The 22,348-nt window shown below is 37.9% G+C and overlaps 1 pseudogene; it reads left to right on the forward strand.

Moving 5' to 3' along the window:
- Window positions 1-18,086: 18,086 nt before the first annotated feature.
- Window positions 18,087-20,402, forward strand: LOC119523531 (annotated as a pseudogene).
- The last annotated feature ends 1,946 nt before the right edge of the window (window positions 20,403-22,348 follow it).

The raw sequence follows: 22,348 nt of genomic DNA on the forward strand, positions 1-22,348 counted from the left end.
TGAAAAAATGCCAACTTAACTTCATTAGCATACATATTCTCTGTTCCCATTGTCCTCCATTTCCCCCTTTATGTTGTTTCTGTTCCACATTATCTCTTTATATTTTTGAGACCATCATCAAGAAATATGACTATTTATTTTCAATTGTATTCTAACTCTTATAGGAATTAAAAAGTAGAGTTATATTTTTAGGATACAGTACTATTGTGTTTTGCATTTACAATTTGGTGTTGTTACCTTTAGTGAAGATCTTCACTTTTTCACACTACTCCATATCACTCTCTCCTGTCTTTGACTTTCAACCTGAAGAACTTCCTTTAGCAATTCTTTTAGACCAGGTTTTTAGTGAAGAACTTCCTCAGTTCCTGTTTATCTGTGAATATTTTCTACTTTCCTTCACTTTTGTAAGGACAATTTTTGGCTGATAAAAGTTTTTGGCTGACTGTTTTACTCTTTCAGTACTTTAATATATCAAACCACTATCTTCTTATCTCTATGGTTTGTGATGAGAAATCAGCACTTAATCTTTATTGATGGTCCCTTGTATTGGGACAAATTGCTTTTCTCTTGCTGCTTTCAGAATTCTCTCTTATTTTTGCATTTGACTTTCTGATTACTATGTGTCTCAGAATAGATCACAGAATAGAATTAGTATGTGTCTCAGAAATAACTAGAGTTTGTCTTAGAGTATGTTGCACTTTTTGGACATGTATATTTATGTCTCTCTTAATAGTTTGGGAATTTTCAGCTATTATTTCCTCATTCTTTCTATGCCTTTTCACTTCTCTTCTTTTAGGACTCCCATGATGTGTTCTACTTCATGCTGTCACTGAATTTCCTTAGACTTTGCTGATTTTTTTCTATTCCTTTCTCTGTCTGTTCTTCTGACTATATGGTTTAAATTTTCCTGTCTTCTTGTTTGCTGATTCTTTCTTCTAACTGTTCAAATTTGCTGTTTTATGCTTCTAGTATATTTTAATCTACATTATTGTGCTTTTATTCACCATAATTTCTTTTGTGTTTCTTTTTAAACTTTCTAATTCTTATTTTTGCTCACACATTGTCTTCTTAATATCTTTTAGTTCTATATCCACCATTAGTTTATGTTGATTCATGTTTTCCTTAATTTCCTTGAATTAATTTAGAAGATTTGTTTAAAATCCTCTGTTAAGTTTTACCAAATTCCACATCTCCACTGAAGTTTCAAATTCTTCCCTTGACTGAGCAATATCTTCCTGTTTCTTAGTAAACAAGAAGTTTCCTGAGCAACTGATTATTTTGATGGGCTTACTCTGTCAGTTCAACACCCTTGCCTATGGCTTTTTTGTTGATTAGCTATGTGTTAAGTCTCAGCTTTGATGCATGATCCAACTTATACTGGACTTTTAGAGTAGCCTATGTTTAACTGCTCAGATTTTCTCAGGTCTTCTGCAAATGATTTTTGCCCTGGGCATGCTGTACAACTTCTGACATTGTCCTTTTATGTGCAATTGTTTCACCTCTAGGAGAAAGATTTTTTCTTCAGTTCTCTGGGAATCCCAATCTGTCTTGTTTGCTGATTGCAGAATTTTCTCCCCAACACCTATGATTTGTTTAACTCCTCTCCTTCACCCAGTATCCCTTCTTCCTTACACTTTTCAGTTCAGGGGTTCATCCTGTCTTAGAGCAGTTCACTTTCCCACTTCATTTTTCATGAGGCTTTCCACCTCCAGTTACTTCCCCACTAGTTATCCCACCCTGGGGAGCTATACAAGGACAATGTTCAAAAAGGACAATTGTTTACTGTTAGGTGGTCCAGCAATCAGATTGGGTTTAGTGTTCATCTCCTGCCAACAATTCTGTTTTGGTCTCTTATTTCCTGTGGGCCTTATTTATGAAAGCACTTGCTGGCCACTTGTGTTCCACTCTAGGTATCTACAGATTTGGGTCCTTGTGCCCAGATATATGTAGCATTCTAACTCCCTGCTGTGATTGGATCAATGGTTCCAATCCATGGCAGTAGAGACCCAGACTGTGTTGGCTCTGTGTGACTCTTAATCTGTGTGGTATCAAGTGAGAGGAGTATTGACTGGCAGGTCTGGATCACAGATCTCTGTTTTAGTTTCCTAGGCTGCCTAAATCAGATGCCATGAAATGGGTTGGCTTTAAACAATGGGAATTAGTTAGCTTACAGTTTGAGGCCATGAGAACATCCAAATCAAGACATCATCATGGCTATGCTTCAGCAATCCTTGGCTCCTCTTCCACATGGCAAGGCACACATTAGCATCTGCTGGTCTCTTCCTTCTCTGCCATATTTCATTGCTTTCAGCTTCTTTTTGTCCATGGCGCTCTCTCTCTCTCTCTCTCTCTCCGTTCCATTAATAAAGAGCTCCAGTAAGAGGATTAAGACCCATCCTTAATGAGGTGGGTCAAAACTTATCAAGTAGTTTCATCAAAAGTCCTACTTACAGAATTTACAGGCAGCTCCCTGTCAGTGTACCAGCTTTGTGTTCTTCCTCCTGCCACAATCCCTGCAGACTGTCATGCTTGGCCTGTGATGCCTACATAACTTAACAAGTGGACCAGACACTTGTGTCTGCAGGAAGCCAACAAGCAACTGCAGCACTTGCTGCAGGTAAATACCCCAGGGCAGTGAACATCAAACTGGGCCAAGTGCTGATGCCCACCCAGGTTAAGGACTATCACACCATCATTGAATGGGATGGCCTTGATCTTGGGAAACTCTACACCATTGTCCTGGCAGACTTGGATGCTCCAAGCAGGAGCAATCCCAAATATAGGGAGTGGCACCATTTTCTAGTGGGCAACATGAAAGACAACAACATCAGTGGTAGCATGGTCCTCTCTGATAATGTGGGTTCTGGGTCCTCCAAGGGCACAGGTATTCCTGTTGTGTAGAGCTACCTCTCAGTATCAGGCCTTCAGTAAGCAGGAAGCCAGTGAGAAGATCCCATGGAAGCAGTGGAATAGAGCACTTGAGACAGCCTTCTGGGAGGTGTGCAAGAAGTGAGCACAGATAAATCATCTAAGTTCTGTATTCAGCCTTTGCCCTAGGTGATTTTGAGGTTTTGAGTTCCTGTGAAAGTTCTCAGAAATTATAGTTTTCAATTAGTTATAAGAAATTGGTTTCATTCTCTCTTTACAGCTCCTTTTTTATCTCTCCAAAATCTAGCTTAGTAGCTTGAAAATATTTGGAAGTCTTTGAGAAATATATGGAAGATACAGACACATATAAACAGATATTATAGTGGGCTGGACTAGATTATTTTATATTACATATACTATCTGTGCCAGTTTGAATGTATTATGTCCCCCCAAATGCCATTATCTTTGATGTAATCTTGTGTGGGCAGACCTATCAGTGTTAACCTGATTGCAATTCTTTGAGTGTTTCCATGGAGATGTGCCCCACCCAACTGTGGGTGATGACTCTGATTGGATAATTTCCATGGAGGTGTTGGCCCACCCATTCAGGGTGGGTCTAAATTAAATCACTGGAGCCATATAAATTGGCTGACAAACAGAAGGAACTCAGTGCAGCTGAGAGTGACATTTTGAAGAGGAATTACAGCCAAGAGGGACCCTTTGAAGAAAGCACAGGAGCTACTGATGAGAGACATTTTGAAGACAGCCATTGGAAGAAGACTCTTGCTCTGGAGAAACTAAGAGAGGACAAATGCCCCAAGAGCAACTGAGAGGGACATTTTGAAGAGGAGCTGTGGCTTAGAGAACATCCTGGGAGAAAGCCATTTTGAAACCAGAACTTTGGAGCAGATGCCAGCCACGTGCCTTCCCAGCTAACAGAGATTTTCTGGGCACCATTGGCCATCCTCCAGTGGTGGTACCTGATTGCTGATGTGTTACCTTGGACACTTTATGGCCTTAAGACTATAACTGTGTAACCACATAAACCCCCTTTTATAAAAGCCAATCCATCCCTGGTGGTTTGCACTCCAGCAGCATTAGCAAACTAGAACACTATTTATATTTTATATATAGAGAAAGCAACAGAAAGAGAGAATATCACATTGAAACTCTCCAAGTTGGATAAGTGCTGTATAAGCTAATGGTGGGAGATACATTGCCACCCTCTGTGGTGCATTGCAGCATTTCTCCACTTACTGGAACAGAGAAATGATGGTGGGTGGAGCCTGGCAGAAGTTTAGATTTGTCTTCATTGTCTAGCCATGAGTTAGTCTGAAGAGGTATAGGAAGATCCCTGAAAAGAACAATTGGTCCTGGAGTCATGTTTTATCTGTAGACCCAGAAGCTGCAGAAGGCTTCAAGCCCTCTCATGCATTCACAATAGAAAGGTAAAAGGACATATTTCCCAGGGATCTATTAAGTTTTCTAGGGCAATTATAAAATTAAGCTGTCTAATTATGGGAAGTATACACACAAGAATATGGTAATTCTCTCAGGTAGGAGCATTCTCATTTAAAAATGAAAGCCTCAGTAACACACTTTCTGTTTTTTTGCTTTTCTCATGTTCTGTTAGTAAGGTATAATTTACATGTGATATACAGATCATAAGCATTCAGTTGGTGAATTTTTACTGGTGCATACACCTAGGCGAATACCATCAAAAACAAGATACAGAGGGTAGGAGCATGTTGGAAGCAATGTAGTTATTTTATGTTATTTGTTTTCTCTTATTCCTTTGTTTTGTTTTTTTGAAATGTTATTTATTGTTTTTTAATTTTTTGATAAAGTTAAAAAAAGAATGAGTGTTAAAATGTAAATGAACAATTAGGGGAGGAGGGGAATGGAATGTTTTGGATGTTCTTTTTTATTTTAAATTTTATTTCATTTTTTTGAGTAATGAAAATGTTCAAATATTGATTGCAGTGATGAATGCCCAACTATTTGATGATACTATGGACAAATGGTTGTACAACTTGGAGGATTGTATGTTATGTGAATATGTCTCAATAAAATTGCATAAAAAAACAAGATACAGGAAATTTCCATCACTGCACAAGGTTCTTGAGTGAACTTTTTACTTAAATTCTCACAGAACTAACCACTTTCTGACTCCAGGCTCTATAGATTCCTTTGTTGTTCTTATAGTCATAATAATGGCAACATGCAGTATGTTTACTCTGTGAGATTCATCCATTATTGTTAATGTCAGCAGTTCATTCTTTTTGTTGCTGAATAGTATTCCACTGTCTTTGCCACAATTTCTTTAGCCATTCCCTTTTTGTTTTCAGTGTTCAGATGTTGTGAATAAAGCTGTATACAGTGTTAAAAAAAGTCCTGTTTACAAAAGGTTTGCACACATAGTTACAGATTAAATTTAAGAACATGTCCTTCTGGGATACATACAGCTTCAATCCATCACAATCTCCTACATTTTTATTTGCTTTTTTTCTTTTACTTTTGATTCAGTGTTTGTGGAGTCCTTCTCCACTTTCTACAATCCTGCAGAGTTCCAAGCAAGTGGGATTTTTCCTTTTATTAACTGTTTCTGAGGGGAGAATATTCCTGCGATGTCTTATACCACAATTATGATGATGTCACCCTTTTGAGAGGATTTTGATTACTGATTCAATCTTTAGTAGATTTTGACCTGTTAAGATATTTTATTTCTTCACAAGCCAGTGTAGGTCATTTTGGTATTTCTAGGAAGTTTTCCATTTTATCTAGATTATCTTATTAGTTGACATAAAGTTTTACAAAGGGTCTTCTTATAGTCCTTTTTATTTCTGTGCATTCCATAGCAACAGCCCCCCATTTAACTTCTGGTTTCAGTTATTTTTGTCATCTCTCTTTTATTCTTTGTCTAGCTAAATATCTATTTTATTGATCTTTTCAAAGAACCAACACTTTGTGGTTTTTTTTCTTTTGTTTTTTGTTCTCTATTTCATTTATCTCCACTATAGTATACTTCTCTTCCTTCAGCTCATTTTTTTTTATTTTAAATACAGTTTTACTGAGATATATTCACATAACATACAACCATCCATGATGTACAATCAACTGTTCACAGTATCTCAAAGAGTTGTGCATTCATCACCCCAATCTATTTTTGAACATTTTCTTTACACCAGAAAGAATCAGAATAAGAATAAAAAATAAAAATAAAAAGGAACACACAAATCATCCCCTATCCCACTGTAATTTTTATTTAGTTTTTGCCCTCATTTATCTACTCATCCATCTATACCCTGGATAAAGGGAATGCAATCCACAGGTTTTCACAATCACACTGTCACCCCTTTTAATCTACATTGTTATACAGTCATCTTCAAGAGTCAAGGCTACTGGGTTGGAGTTTGGTAGTTTCAGGTATTTACTTCTATTACAATAAAACCTAAAATGTGTTATCTATATAGCCCATAAGAATATCTACCAGAGAGACCTCTCAAATCCATTTGAAATCTCTCAGCCACTGAAGCTTTATTTTGTTTCATTTTGCATCTTGCTTTTGGTCAAGAAGATGTTCTCAATCCCATGACGCGAAGTCCAGATTCATCCCTGGGAGTCATATCCTGTGTTTCCAGGGAGATTTACACCCCTGGGAGTCAGGGCCCATGTAGGGGAGAGGGCGGTGAGATCACTTGCCAAGGTTGCTTAGTTAGAGGGAGAGGGCCATATCTGAGCAACAAGGAGGAACTCAGGGGAGACCCTTAAGCACAATTAGAAGCAGGTGTAGCCTCTCCTTTGCAGCAACAAGCTTCATAGGGGCAAGCCCCAAGACAGAGGGCTCAGCATGTCAAGCCATCAGTCCCTAGTTTGTGAGAATATCAGCAACAATCCAGGTGAGGAAGTTCAACACCTATGCATCCTCCCCCAGCTCCTCAGGTGGACCCTGAATATATGTTTTTTCTCCACCCAAATTACTTTGGGATGTGTTGCTATTTCTCTCTAACCTATACAGACCTGCTATATCTCACCTCCTATTCAAAGTTTCATGTAATTGTGGTGTTTGAACAAACTGACTGTAGAAGTTATATTGTTTAAAAGATACAGATCTTACACCAAATAAACATTCCTTCCCTTGGTCTAACATAGAAGTTGAAGTTTTAACACACAGTCAGTTCCAACCTTTACCCTTTGGCCCAATTTGCCCTAGTCCTAAACAGATCTGCTTCATTTATATCTCTAATTGAAGTCTGGGCTCCTTTTCAGCTTTTTTTTAAACAGTTGCTGTATGCATTATTACTGACATTCATTTCTGCTGAGCTCTAGCTCTGAGTTTCAGTTGTCGTACTGATACCCATGTTCCAGAGACCAATCAGGTTATACACCAATGAATCAACATCTCTGAGTTTGGAGATAGCCATTACAATTTAGGAATAAATTTGACTGCTGTAAGAGCTTACAATCTAGGGATGATTATAATAAGCATTTCCCTGTTAAGCTGTGCTCTAAGATTCAGTTCTGAGTTTACACATTGTAGTTAGCCCATATAAGTGAGGCATTATAGTGTTTGCCTTTTTTTCTTGTGTATTTCACTCAAAATGCTGGCTACATGATTCATTCACCTTCTTGTGTGTCTCACAACTTCACTCATTCTTGTAGTTGCTCAATATTCTATTGCATGCATACACCACAGTTCAACATTCTGTTCCTCAGACAGTATACCCTTAGGCCACCTCCACCCACAACAAATTATAAATACTGCATCTATATACGCCAATGTGCAAATATCCATCCTTCTGCTCATTTGGAGTTTAGTTTTCTTTTTATAGATCCCTCCCTTATGAGATTAGGTTTCTGTTTTGAGATATTTTTTTTGTGATATAAGCACTTAAAATTTAAGCTATAGATTTCCCATTCATCAGTGTCTTTGCTGTATACCACAACATTTTTTATGTTGTGTTTCTCTCTTCATGCACCTGAACATATTTCCTAATTTCACTTGTGATTCCCCATTGGTTATTTAAGATTTCACTGCTGGAGGGGTGTGGCAAGTTGGAAGAATAGTGAGGTGTGGAATTTAGTCTCTTGTGTAGGGCAGATGGCAATTACCCAGGAATGGTATGAAACAGTGTTTTAGAGGTCTCCAGTGATAAGTCACATATCATACACAAGTTTGGAACTGGTGGAAAAGCTGAGATCACAGCAAACTTTGTAAGTTTCCCTGACCAGCGGTCTCATGCCCCTTCCTGCTCAGACCCCATGGACAGTCTTGCAGCAGGCTCCCTTAAAGAAAAATAAATCTGCAGGAACAAGAAGGGGAGCCCAACTGAACCACAACTGCAGAATTAATTAACAAATAAATTAATTAATTTTTGGAGCTGGGGCGCTAGAGAAGAGCTGGACTCCAGGAAGGGGGTCACAAAAATGTGGGCACCCATTCCCTGGCTCCAAAAATGCTTTTAATCTCTACATTTTGTCCCTTCTCTTTCCTCACTGACTCCTCATATTTTTACACTTCAATAACCCCCTGGCAAGGGCAGAACCAAAGCTGTTTGAGAGTGATTATACAGATAATAGTATAAAGCCCATCTTTAAATACACTATTCTGACACAAAACTTCCAGGCTGGGAAAAGGATTTAAAAAAGGAACTTCTTTATTTTTTCTTTTTTTCTTTTCTTTTTTTAATTTAAAAGTAACATATGTGGTTATTTTTTATCAGGCAGCACAAGTTAAAAGTCTACGCTAGTATTGGGGGTAGACAGAGTACCTAGAACTTTCTTAAATTTCATATGGACTTCTGAAGAAAGTCTCTACCCCAGTCTTTAATTGGTAACTCAGGCTGACCAAGTTACTAAGCTGGAGTTGCCCCAAAGAGGGGAGGGGAGAAGGGAATAGTGTCCCTGGGAGACAGCTGGAGTTCCTAGGATTAGGAAAGTGGAGGGATGTCCAGCTCAATTGGCAGCCCTGCTTCTGGGAACTCAGACCCAAGGGGCTGGAATTCAGATTACAGCTTCATTCAGCCATGCCTCTGACAGGCTCAGAGTCTTCAGAGAATTAAGGACATCCCACATCCTTACACTGGTGGGGGAACTGTGGGCTGGCAAGTGCCACCTGCTGGACAAGCTAGACAATGCACTGAGTCTAGAGACCTCACAGGAGGGTCTCACTCTCAGGGAAACTCCATATCCTCCTCATGAGACCTGGGTATCTCTAGACTAGGAAAACCTGACTGGGGTTGACCATATCTGAGGAAATCCTCTCACAAAAAGTCTACAGAGATGCAGGGCAAGAAATAGAAAAATAGGAGGTGAAAAATTCTGATCAGCTAAATAGAACCTAAGTTATAGGTCTAGAATAGTTAAACAGAAGAACAAAGTTTAGAGAACAAAGCCAATCAACAGGAATCCCCTATGTAAAAGAGTGAAAATGAGCTCCAGAGTAAACTAATCAAGAAAATCAGGTGACTAGAAAACTTAAGCTAATGAGCCATACTAGGAAACATGAAAATATGGACCAGCCAAAGGAACAAACTGATAGTTCAACTGTGATAGAGGAGTTGAAGCAACTAATGCTAAATCAATTCAATGAACCAAGGGAAGATATAGCAAAAGAGAGGAAGTATATAAAGAAGACACTGGATGACCATAAAGAAGAATTTGTAAACTTGAAAAAACAAATGGCAGAATTTATGGGAATGAAGGGCATAATGGAGGAGATGAAAAACACAATGGGGGATACAACAGTAGATTTGAACAGGAAGAATAAAGGATCAGTGAACTGGAAGACAAGACATTTGAATTCATACACACAAAAGAACAGATGGTGAAAAAAATGGGAAAATATGAACAGAGACTTAGGGAGCTGAGTGACAACATGAAGTGCATGAATATACATGTTATGGGCATCCCAGAAGGAGAAGAGAGGGGAAAGTGGGCAGAAAGAAAAATAGAAGAAATAGTCACTGAAAATTTCCCAACTCTTATGAAAGACAGATAATTACAGATTCAAGAAGTACAGAATACCCAAAACAGAATAAATACCAATGGACCTATTCAAGACACTTACTAATCAGATTCTCCAATGTCAGAGACAAAAAGAGAAATCTGAAAGCAGCAAGAGAAAAGCAACCCATCATATAAAAGGGAAGCTCAACAAGAATATGTAGAGATTACACCAAAGAAACCATGGAGGCGAGAAGTCATATGATATATTTAAGGTACCAAAAGGGAAAAACTGCCAACCAAGAATTCTATATCTGGCAAAACTGTCCTTCAAAACTGAGAGAGAGATTAAAATCTTATATACAAAAAGACACTGAGAAAGTTTGTGTAAAAGAGACCAGTGTTTCAGGAAATACTAAAGGGAATGCTACAGGCTGATAAGAAAAGACAGGAGAGAGAGGGTTGGATGAGAGTGTAGAAATGAAGACTATCAGGAAGGGTAAAAGGAGAGAGAGGAAAAAATATGATATGATATATAAAATCCAAATGACTAAGTGGTAGAAGAAAGTACTGCCCTTATAGTAATAAAATTAAATGATAATGGAGGGAGGGGCAGGGCAAGATGGCAGAGTGGTGACATGTGGAATTTAGTCTCTCCTCTAGAGAAAATGGTAATTATCCAAGAACAATTTGGGTACACCAGCCACACATTGGACACAAGTTTGGAATTGGAGGAAAAGCTGAGATTGCAGTGAACATTGTAAGTTCTCATGACCAGAGTCTGGTTCCCCTCCTCTCACAGACCCCACAGAATGTCTTGCATCTGGTTCCCTGAAATGGAAAAAAAAAAAAAACACAAAACAACAATCTGCTGAGGGCAAAAAGGGGACTCAACCCAACCTCAACTGCAGATTAATTAACAAATAAATTAATAAATTTTTGGAGCTGGGGGTACTAAAGAAGGAATGGGCTCTGAGAAGGGGGGCACATAAAAGTGGACACCCATTCCCAGGCTCCAAAAAAGCATTTCTCCCCTACATTTTTTCCCTTTTCCCTTCTCACTGACTCCTTATCTTTTTGCACTTCAATACTCCCCAGAAGGGGCAGAGTTGAAGCTGTTGGAGAGTAATTATCAAACAATAGCTGAAAGTACATTTTTAACTGCTTTATTCTTACACTGACAAAACCTCAAGGCTGGGGAAAGGCTTTCAAAAAGGACTCCTTTTTTCTTTTTTTTTCTTTTTTCTCATTTCTCTGTCCTATTTTTTTAAATCTAAAAGTAACATATGTGGTTATTATCTATCAGAATGCCCAAGTTGAGGGACTAAGCTGGTCTTTGGCATAGACAGAGTACCCAGAACTTCTTTGAATTATGGGTTCACATCTGAGAAGTGTCTCCACCCCTGTCTTTAATTGGCAACTCAGGCTGACCAAGGTGTTAGGCTGGGATTGTCCCAAAAAGGAGAGGGAAAAAGGGAATAGTGCCCCTGTGAGACAACAGGAGTTCCTAGGATTGGGAGAGTGGAGGGATGTCCAGCACAACTGGCAGCCTCCTTCAGGGAACTCAGAACCAAGGGGCTGGAATTCAGATTCAAGCTTTAGCCATCCATGCCCCTGAAAGGATCAGAGTCACCAGGAGAACTAAAGTCTCCATAACTCATTACACTGGTGGGGGACCTGTGGGCTGACAAGTGCCACCTGCCAGACAGGAGAGGAAAAGAAGATTGTAGAGGCCTCAAGGAGGGTCTCATTCTCATGGAAACTCCATAAAATCCTCAAGATACCTGGGCCTCTCTAGACAGAAAATCTGAGTGGGGTCAACCATATCTGGGGAGACCCTCTGATAAAAAGGCTACATAGAGGCAAAGCAAGAAACAGAGAAACAAAGGGTGAAAAATTCTGATCAACTACATAGAATCTAAGTTAGAAGTCTAGAATAAGTTGAACAAAACAACAGAGGTCAGAGAACAAAGCCAACCAACAAGAAATGACTAGGTAAAAGAGTGAAAATTAGCTTGAGATAAAACTAATCAAGAGAATCAGATGCCTAGACAACTTAAGATAACAAGCCATATTAGAAAACAAGAAAATATGTATCAGCCAAGGAACAAACTAAGAGTTCAACTGAGATACAGGAATTGAGGCAACAAATGCTAAAACAATTCACTGAACTGAAGGATGATACTGCAAAAGAGCTGAAGGATATAAAGAAGACACTGGATGACCATAAAGAAGAATTCATAAACTTGAAAAAGCAAATGGCAGAACTAATGGGAATGAGGGCCATAATGGAGGAGATGAAAAACACAATGGAATTACAATAGAAATTAGTAAATACCTTGAGGCAAATGACAATGAAAACACAACATATCAAAACTTATGGGATGCAGCAGGCAGTGCTGAGAGGGAAATTTATTGACCTCAATTTCCATATTAAAAGGGAAGAGAGAGCAAAAATTGAGGAATTAATGGTCCATCTGGAGGAAGTAGAGAAAAAAAACAGCAAATAAACCCCGAAGCAAACAGAAGGAAATAAATGACAAAGATTAGAGCAAAAATATATGAAATTGAGAACAGGAAAACAGAACCAACAAAAGCAGAAGCTGGTTCTTTGAGAAAATCAACAAAATGGATGGACCCCTAGCTAGGCTCACAAACAGAGAGAGAGAGAGAGAGAGAGAGAGATAAGATGCAAATAAATGCAATCAGAAACAGGTAAGGAAACAAAACTACTGACCCTGCAGAAATAAAGGAGATAATGAGAAGATACTATGAGCAACAATATGCTAATCAACTGGACAACACACAAAATGGACAACTTCCTAGAAAAGCATAAACTACCAACACTGACCTGAGAAGAAATAGATGACCTCAACAAACCAATCACAAGCAAAGAGATTGAGTCACTCATCAAAAGGCTCCCAAAAAAGAAAAGCCAAGGACAAGATGCTTCATATGTGAATTCTACCAAGCATTCAAGAATTAATACCAAACTTACTCAAACTCTTCAAAAAAATTGAAGAGGAGGGAAAGCTACCTAATTCATTCTATGAAGCCAACATCACCCTAAAATCAAAATCAGAGATACTACAAAAAACATTATTGACCAATTTCTTTTATGAATATAGATGCAAAAATCCTAACAAAATACTTGCAAATAGAATCCAGCAGCAAATTAAAAGAATTATATATCAAGACCAAGTGGGGTTTATTCCAGGTACGCAAGGCTGGTTCAACACAAGAAAATCAATTAATGTAATACACCACATCAATCAATCAAAGCAAAAGAAGCACATGATCATCTCAATCAATGCAGAAAAGGCATTTGACAAAATTCAACATCCTTTCTTGATGAAAACATTTCAAAGGATAGGAATAGAAGGGAACTTCCTCAATATGGTAAAGGGAATATATAAAAATCCACAGTTAACATCATACTCAATGGTGAGAGACTGAAAGCTTTCCCTCTAAGATCAGGAACAAGACACGGTTGCCCACTGTCATCATTGTTATTAACATTGTGCTGGAAGTCCTAGCTAGAACAACTAGGCAAGAAAAAGAAATAAAAGGCATCCAAATCGGAGAGAAAGAAGTAAAACTTTCACTGTTTGCAGATGACATGATTCTATATGTAGAAAATCCATAAAAATCTACAGCAAAGTTACTGGAGCTAATCAATGAATACAGCAAAGTGGCAGGCTACAAGATCAACGTGCAAAAATCTGTAGTGTTCTTATACACAAGTAATGACCAACAAGAGGAAGAAATAAAAAAAATCCATTTACAATAGCAACCAAAAGAATCAAGTATTTAGGAATAAACATAACAAAGTCCACAAAAGACCTATACAAAGAAAATCACAAAAAAAATTCTAAAAGAAATCAAACAGGAAATTAAAAAAAATGGAAGAATGTACCATGTTCATGGATGGGAAGACTAAATATAATTAAGATGGCAACTTGACCTAAACTGATTTATAGATTCAATGAAATACCAATTAAACCCCAACAACTTACATTGCAGAAATAGAAAAACAAATAACCAAATTTATTTGTAAGGGCAAGGTGCCCTGAAGAGCCAAAATTATCTTGACAAAGAGGAGCAAAATTGGAGGTCTAACACTAACTGACTTTGAAGCATATTACAAAGCTACAGTTCTCAAACTGGCATGGTACTCACCTAAGGACAGAGACATGGGCCAATGGAATCAAATTGAGTATTCAGAAATAGACTCTGGCATCTATGGGCAATTGATCTTTGATAAGGCAGTCAAGCCAAAGCAACTGGGACAGCGCTATACCTTCAACAAATGGTGATTGAAGAACTGGATATCCATTTCCAAAAGAATGAAAGAGGACTCCTACCTCACATCTCGTACAAAAATTAACTCCAAGTGGATCAAAGACCTAAACATAAATGCTAAGACCATAAGAATCTTAGAAGAAAACATATGGCAATGTCTTAAAGATCTTGTGGTAGGAGGTGGTTTCCTAGACCTCACACTCAAAGCATGAGAACCAAGGAACAAATAGAAAAATGGGATCTCCTCAAAATCAAACACTTTTGTACATCAAACGATTTTGTTTAAAATGTAAAAAGGCAGTCTATACAGTGGGAGACAATATTTGGAAACCACATATCAGATAAGTGTTTAATATCCTGAATACATAAAGCAATCCTAAAACTCAACAACAGAAAGACAAACAACCCAATTAAAAAATGGGCAAAAGACATAGACACTTTTATGAAGAGGAAATACAAATGGCCCAAAAACATATGAAAAATGCTCAACTTCAGTGGCTATTAGGGAAATGCAAATCAAAACAACATTGTGATTTCATCTCACACCTACAAGAATGGTCATTATCCAAAAAAAAAAAAAAAAAAAAAAAACAGAAAATTACAAGTCTGGATAGGATCACCATAACTTCATCTGATTTAATTCAAAGGTGACACATCAGAATAGTGAGGTAAGAAGCGTCCTTTAACAAATGGTACAGGACAAAATGGATATCCTTATAGAAATAAAATTAACTGAACATTTCCCTCACACTGTTCAATTTTAGGAGTGAAAGAGTAAAAATCTGTCTGGACTTGGGGAAAAAAAGCACCACTTTGGTTTATCAAACTGCAGGACAGGCACAGATAAAGTCAATGGCAGTTAACAGGAAACTTCTTTTCTCAAAGTCATGCAGTAGCTGTAACATGCCGTAAGGACTACCTATCGGAGTGACTGCATCTTACTATCAATACCCCCAGACCAGGTTTTCTATTCTTACCTATTACTAAGGGGGGCCAACTGCTAAACTTCCCTCACTGGTGCCAGCAACCATTCCCCAGTTAATATCATCTCAGAAACAACATACAATCCAGGACTTATCCATTCTTCCCTTAGATCTTCCTCACCCCTCATCCTACCCCAGACCTTGGAAACCTATAATTTACTATCTGTCTCTGAAATTTGAAATACTTCTTCTAAGTATTTCATATAAGTGATATCATATAATATTTGTCTTTTTGTGTCTGGCTTATTTTACTCAACATGTATCTTCAAAGTTCATCTATGTTGTGGTATGTTTCAAAATTTTGTTGCCTTTTTACAATTGGATAATTTCAATTACATGTATATACAACATTTTATTTATCCATTCATCTATTGATGGACACTTGGGTTGCTTCCATCTTTTTGCTACTGTGAAAAATGCTGCTATAAACATTGGTGTACAAATATCTATTTGAGTCACTACTTTCAATTGTGCATCATATTGTAATTTTATTTCCAACTTTCTGAAGAACCACCAAACTGATTTCCAAATAGATGCACCATTTTATAATGCCACCAGCAATTTATAAGTGCTCCTGTTTCTCTGCATCCTCACCAGCACTTACTATTTTCTGATTTTTTAAAATGATGGCCATCAATACAGGTGTGAAGTTGCATCTCATTGAGGTTTTTATTTGCATTTCTGTGATGATCAATGATGTTGAGCATCTCTTGATGTTCTTGGCCATTTATATACCTTCTTTGGAGAAATGTATATTCAAGGCATTTTCCCATTTTTAAATTGGGTTATTTGTCTTTTTGTTTTTGAGTTGTAGGGATTCTTTTTATATTCTGGATATTAAACCTTCATGACATATATGTTAGCCATTATTTTCTCCCATTTTATAGGCTATCTTTTCACTTTCATGATAATGTCCTTTAACAAATTTGGGCTTTTAATTTTGAAGAAGTTTGTTTTATTTTTTCTTTTGTTGTTCATACTTTTGATGTCAGTTCTATTAAATCAGTGTTCATTAGCCTTTATTGAAATTGAACATAGGCATACCATTCGAACCAGCAGTGCCACTCACTGCATGACCCCAGTGAATTCCTTTTCACTGGGGTCAAGCAAAAGCTAGATTTATGTAAGAGGGAGAAAGGGAAACAAGATGATAATGGAGATTTTGTGGGGGGTTTCATTCATTATTGGGTTAATTGGGCATTTGGGGCACATTCAGGGACCAGTGATGGTAATTAATTGGACTAGTTTGCCTTGGTGATGGTATACTTGAATTGGGTGACTATAATGTCTGTATCTGCACAAATTGACCACTAAATACTTGTTATCAAGCCCCTGGTTTGTTTCCAACAGTAAAGCTCAATTTGTAACAACAAAGTTTAAGGAGAAAGTTCAGCAGCTAGAATTAGAGGGACACAGGGAACTGGGCCAAAGGTGAAAACAGATTCTGAGGAGTATATCTTTATGTGTATAGATTAATCAAAATGGCAGGGAACAGTTACACACTGGGAGGGAGAAATTCATAACTGCAGGACAAAGTAATTGGTCACAACCTAAATAAATTTAAGATGCTATCAATTTTCCAAATGTAATCAAAATTTTGCTTTCACAGGTAACCATGAAAAATAGGAATTTATATCTGAGGGGAAACCGTTTGGGAACAAACAAGCTGATTTAGCTTTGCAGGATGTTTTTATAGTCATTTTAGGGTTTACTGAGGCATTTGGGATTCATTGGGAAGTTTTACATCCTAACGGGTATACAGCTAAATTCAGTGTCCTGATTGGTTTAGAGTATGGAATCCCAATCTCATAACCAATAAGCCTAAGGGCAGTGATCAACAGCTAGGGTAAAGACAGGTTCAGCAGCTTGCACCAAATTTATTTAAAAGGATAAATACTGTGTATCCAAACTTAACATAAACATATTGGAAGGCAGATATACTTATGGAGGGTACAATTCATGAGCCCAGGTGCTTTAGTCAGTTAGTCAGTGTTCTCCAGGGAAACAGAGCAGACAAGATATAAATGCATATTTATGTATAGATATCACACACACACGTGTGTGTGTGTGTGTGTAAATATAAAGGTATTACAGAAATTGACTCACATGACCATAGTGAATGGCAAGTCTGAATTCCAAACAGCAGGCCATAAGTTGGAGACTTAATGAAGTTGAAGATGAATCCAGGAGAAGCTGACTGGGTGAAGTAGAGATGGGAATTCTTTCTAACTGCTGAAATCCTCAGTTCTCTCCATAAGGCTTCCAACTGATTGTATGAAGAAAATTATAGCATTGCTGAAGACAATCTTTGTTTATTGTAGAAGTAATCAGCAGGAGATGCTAGAAACACACTTATGCTTCAAATCCATCTTTGAAATGCCATCATTGCTTGAGAAAATAACATGACACTATAATCTAGCCAAGCTGACACATGAAATTAGCCATCACACCAAGGCAGAGGAATTTTCCACAAACTAACTAATTATGTTCAATCCAGAGAACTTCTTATATCTCCAAATATATTACAATATTTCTTTTCACTTTGATCTTGAAAAGCAATAGTTTAACTAAGAGGAGGACTGAGAAATGATAGAGGGTTTTAGGTTTCAGGGGAGACTTCATTTATTTCTAATTTGTTGATGCATTTGGGGCAGTGTCTTGAAGATGCTTCCCTACATATTCTTCTAAGAGTTTTATCATCTTAGCTCTTTATATTTAGGTCTTTGATTCATTTTGAGTTAATTTTTGTAGAAGGAGAGTTAGGGGTTCTCTTTCATTCTTTTGGATATGGATATCCTGTTCTCTCAGCATCATTTCTTGAAGAAAATGTTCCATCTTAGTGGAGTGTCTTTGGTAGCCTTTTCAAAAATCAATTGACCAGGCAGGCTGAGAGGCAGAAACTGCTCAGGCTGGAGGGTGGGCCTCAGGCCCACAGTGAACCCACCTGGCCTTTCCTCTCTGAGGGGACTTTCCCATGGAGAAAGGGTGATGCCAGGGGACCAGTGGCCAAGGGTCTACTCTGGGTACCAGACTCCTCCCATGCACACCATGGATCTGGTGGGTTGTGGATCCTGGACCTACAGCCATGCCATGCTTGACCCACTGGAGAAGCTTTTGCCCTGCTTTCATTGCACCATTATTCTGAAGGAGCCTGTGTACTTAGGAGGATGTGAGCACATCTTCTGCAGCAATCATGTGACTGCATTGAAACCAAATGCCCAGTTTGTTATACCTCACCCTTGATACAAGATGTGAAGATAAATAGACAATTGGACAGCATGATCCAACTTTGTAGTAAGCTTCAAAATTTGCTCAGTGACAATAGGCTTTCTGATTTGAAAGAAGATACACCTTGGACAAGTTTATTTAATGATGCAGAAATTAAAATAATTCAATAAAAATGTGGTTTATTCCTCAAAGAAGGTGAGATATGTTGTGTGTAAAGTTCGCATTTAAATGGAGCCTCAAATGATAAATAACAAAAATGCTCAGCAGATCTCAGTGTGTGAATTCTTTTCCACAGGCCTTCCAGCAGATTTTTCTGAGACAGCTAAAAAGGCTTCTACAAGATCTATATAAAAGCAAAAAAAGAAAACTTTAGCTGAGATCAACCAGGAATGTAATTTAGAGAAGGAAAAACAAGAATGAACTTGACTCCAAATGGGAATTTAAGTAAAAGCTGTTAACCTTCTATAGTCAACCATCTGTTATTGTTAGCCCTTAGGTAAATAGTGAAATAGACTTACTAGCAAGTGACTCCCTAACAGAATCTGAATGTTTTGTAAGCTTAAATGAAGTCTGTTTACCACTGGTTGAACAAATAATGTCTCCAGAAATTTAGAACAAGAATGAGGTAGTAATTACTCAGGAGAATGTCTGTGAAAATTCTTTCATCTAAGAAATCCTTGCCATTAGGTTATTATAGAAATGTGGGCACCAAAACAGACTCTTCAGTCCCATTTATAAGGGAGGTAGAAGCAGCAAACTGAGCACCAATGGAGATTTTGTCAAGCAAATGATGCTCTCAGAAAATGAACCATTGACTGAGTATTCCTCCCCACCTTCAAGCAAGCTTGAAGTTTGTGATATATTAAGGAGAAAAAATAGTAATATATCAGATGGATCCATTAACCTTTCACCAGGTATGCCACCTTCTGTATTGAATAGTCCAAGTCACATATGAATGATGTCTAGCCCCTCAGCAAAGAAACTGCCACCCAATACCTTTATGGCTGGGAAAAGAAATCATAGAGGAGAAACTTTTCCCCATTTTGCTTCTATTAAGGGTGACATACCTTCTGTTGAGTATCTTTTACAAAATGTAAGTGACTCAAATATTAAAGACCACACTAGATGGGCACCATTGCATGAAGCCTGCAATCATGGGCACCTGAAGGTAGTGGAATTATTGATCCAACACAAGGCATTGGTGAACACAAATGGGTATCAGAATGACTCACCACTTCATGGTGTGGCCAAGAATGGACCTGTGAACATAGTCAAACTGTGGCTCTTATGGAGCCTCCAGGAATGCCATTTAGCATATTTGGTCTGTGGCCTGTGGATTGTACAGAGAGTGAAAATATAAAATTGCTAATGCTGCTACCAGAGAAGAATGAATCATCATCAACTAGCCTTTGCTTGGTAATGAACACTAGTCAGCATTAGGATGGTCCTCTTGTACTTACAGGCAATGGGCTTTCTTCAGGACAGCAGAAAAATGCTCAGTGAGCTGGAAGGAATCCTTAAGGCTAAAAAATGTGTTGAGTTTGACAGTACAGTAACTCATGTCATTGTTCCTGGTTACATAGTCCAAAGTACCCTGAAATATATGCTTGAGATTCTCAATGGATGCTGGATCCCAACATTTGAATGGGTGAAAGCATGTCTACAAAGAAAAATATATGATCAGAAGGGAAAGTATGAAGTTCCTGAAGGTCCACAGAGAAGCAGACTGAACAGAGAACAGCAGTTGCCAAAGCTGTTTGATGGATGCTACTTCTATTTTGGGGGAACCTTCAAACACCATCCAAAGGACAACCTTATTAAGCTTGTCACTGCAGCTGGGGGACAGATCCTCAGTAGAAAACCAAAGCCAGGTTGTGTTGTGACTAAAACCAGCAATACAGTTGCATACCATGTCAAGCCTGATTCTCCTCGGTGCTTCTATAGGGAGTATATAATCTATGATGATTTATCTAATAATTGCCCAGAGAAGGTTAGACAGGGCAAAGTCTGGATGACTCCTTCCAGCTGGTTTATAGACAATGTGATGCCTCTGAGTTACTCCCTCTTGACAGCTAAATACTTTGCATAGTGAACATTTCAATTTTAAATGAGAGGGTATCAGAAATGTTGGTTAAATATACAAGTGGTATCATTACTGTACCAGCCTTTTTTAATCATATCTTTTATTTTGTAATATAACATTACACATAGAAGTGATAACTTTCCAAGTGCAAGCCAACAAGTAGTTACAGAACAAACTCCAAAGAAAGCCATGGGTTACAGTTCTACATCACCAGCCACTTTTTCACTGTGAAATACAATATATATGCAAAAAGGTAATAAATTTCAAAGTATGATTTAACAAATAGTTATATAGAAAATTTCCAAAAAATGTTGAGCTACAGTACCATAGTTTCAGTTATTTCCTTATTGCAAAATATAACATAAAAATGAAAAGGTGATAACTTTCAAATTAAATTTTAAAAAGTAGATAGCAAATTTCAAAGAATACAATGGGTTACAGTTCCACCATTTCAGTCCTTTCCTTCTGGCTTTTCTAATACCCTAACAACAAAGAAAAAGAAAATTATATAGAGATTCAGTATTCATAACCTTCTGCCAAATTCCATCTTGTCTTTTGCTACCTCTTCTAGTTTAATCACTTTCCCGATATTCAGGGATGTCTAGGCAGCAACAACCTAGCTCATGTTGAAAAGGGGTGTCAACATCATGGGAAAAGGGGACACATCTAGTTGATATTACTGAAGGGGCTATTGCCTGTGGGCTCTGGAATTTAGCTGGCATAGGAGCTCTCTGGAGGACTTAAATTTCTGAAGAATTAATTTAATGAGTGAAACATGTATAAAGTCTCAGATAGGGATGCAGTTATTCTTTAGGGTTTTCAGGACTACTGTTGACTTGGGCTTATCATATTGTGGCCATTTGGCACATCCAGCTGAAGCCTGCACAGAAGTAACCTCCAGGAGAGTCCCTCAATTCTACACAAAATCTCCCAGCCACTGAGACTTTACCCTGACACCCCACTTTTCCCACATTTGTTCCTAAAAGAATTCTCAACACCTCAATGCCAAGGTCAGGCTCATTCTTGTAATCCATGTCCTACATCACCAAGGAGACTCATGGGTCCCTTCCCATGTTGGGGGGAGGGTGAAGAATTTATTTGAAGAGTTGGGCTTAGAGAGAGAAAGTCCATATTGGAGCAGCAAAAGAGGTTCTCTGTAGATGAAACCTAGGCATAATTATAGATTAGCTTAGCCTCCCCTTTACAGTCATAAGTTTCACAAGAGCAAGCCTCAAAATCAAGGGCCTGACATAAAGTAGGGCATTCCCAAGTTCACATAGCATAAGTTCTGTCCATGATAATCCATCCATGTCTCACATTGTCATTATTTAGTTGTACAGTCCTCATCACTCACCATTTTAAACAATCCTTATGACCCAAACACCCCATAGCTCTTTTCAGCCCTTAATTATTTGTCTCTAGTGTTAGTTTGGTTCTAGAAAAGTATTCCTATTAATTATAGGACCTAGTATGCAATAGGTAGATTTTTCCCTTATATGATTCTGTTGTCAACTCTCTGTACCAGTGTCATAACTTAGAAGTGTATCATGCAAACACCTATCTAATTTGTACTGTTGATCTGTGGGATATATGCATTTAAAGAACCCCTTTCAATCCTATTCACCTTCAATGTAACTCTGATACTTATAATCCCACTAACAATCACACATATCCATTTCCATACCATTGAATTCACCCTCATTAACATATCTGAATATATTGGATTATCATTCCTCCTTCACTAGCTTCTATCACTAGGTCCCTTGTATTCTACAATATAAGACATTGATTTTATATTGTTCAGGGAGTTCATAGTAGTGATAATATGCAATTCTATCCTTTTGTTTCTGACATGTTTCACTCAGCATTATATATTCCAAGTTTCATTCATGTAGCCATGTATTTCAGGACCTTGTTTCTTGTTTCTTCTTACTGCTGC

Source organism: Choloepus didactylus, chromosome X (genome assembly GCF_015220235.1).
Source record: "Choloepus didactylus isolate mChoDid1 chromosome X, mChoDid1.pri, whole genome shotgun sequence".
Taxonomy (NCBI): Eukaryota; Metazoa; Chordata; class Mammalia; order Pilosa; family Megalonychidae; genus Choloepus; species Choloepus didactylus.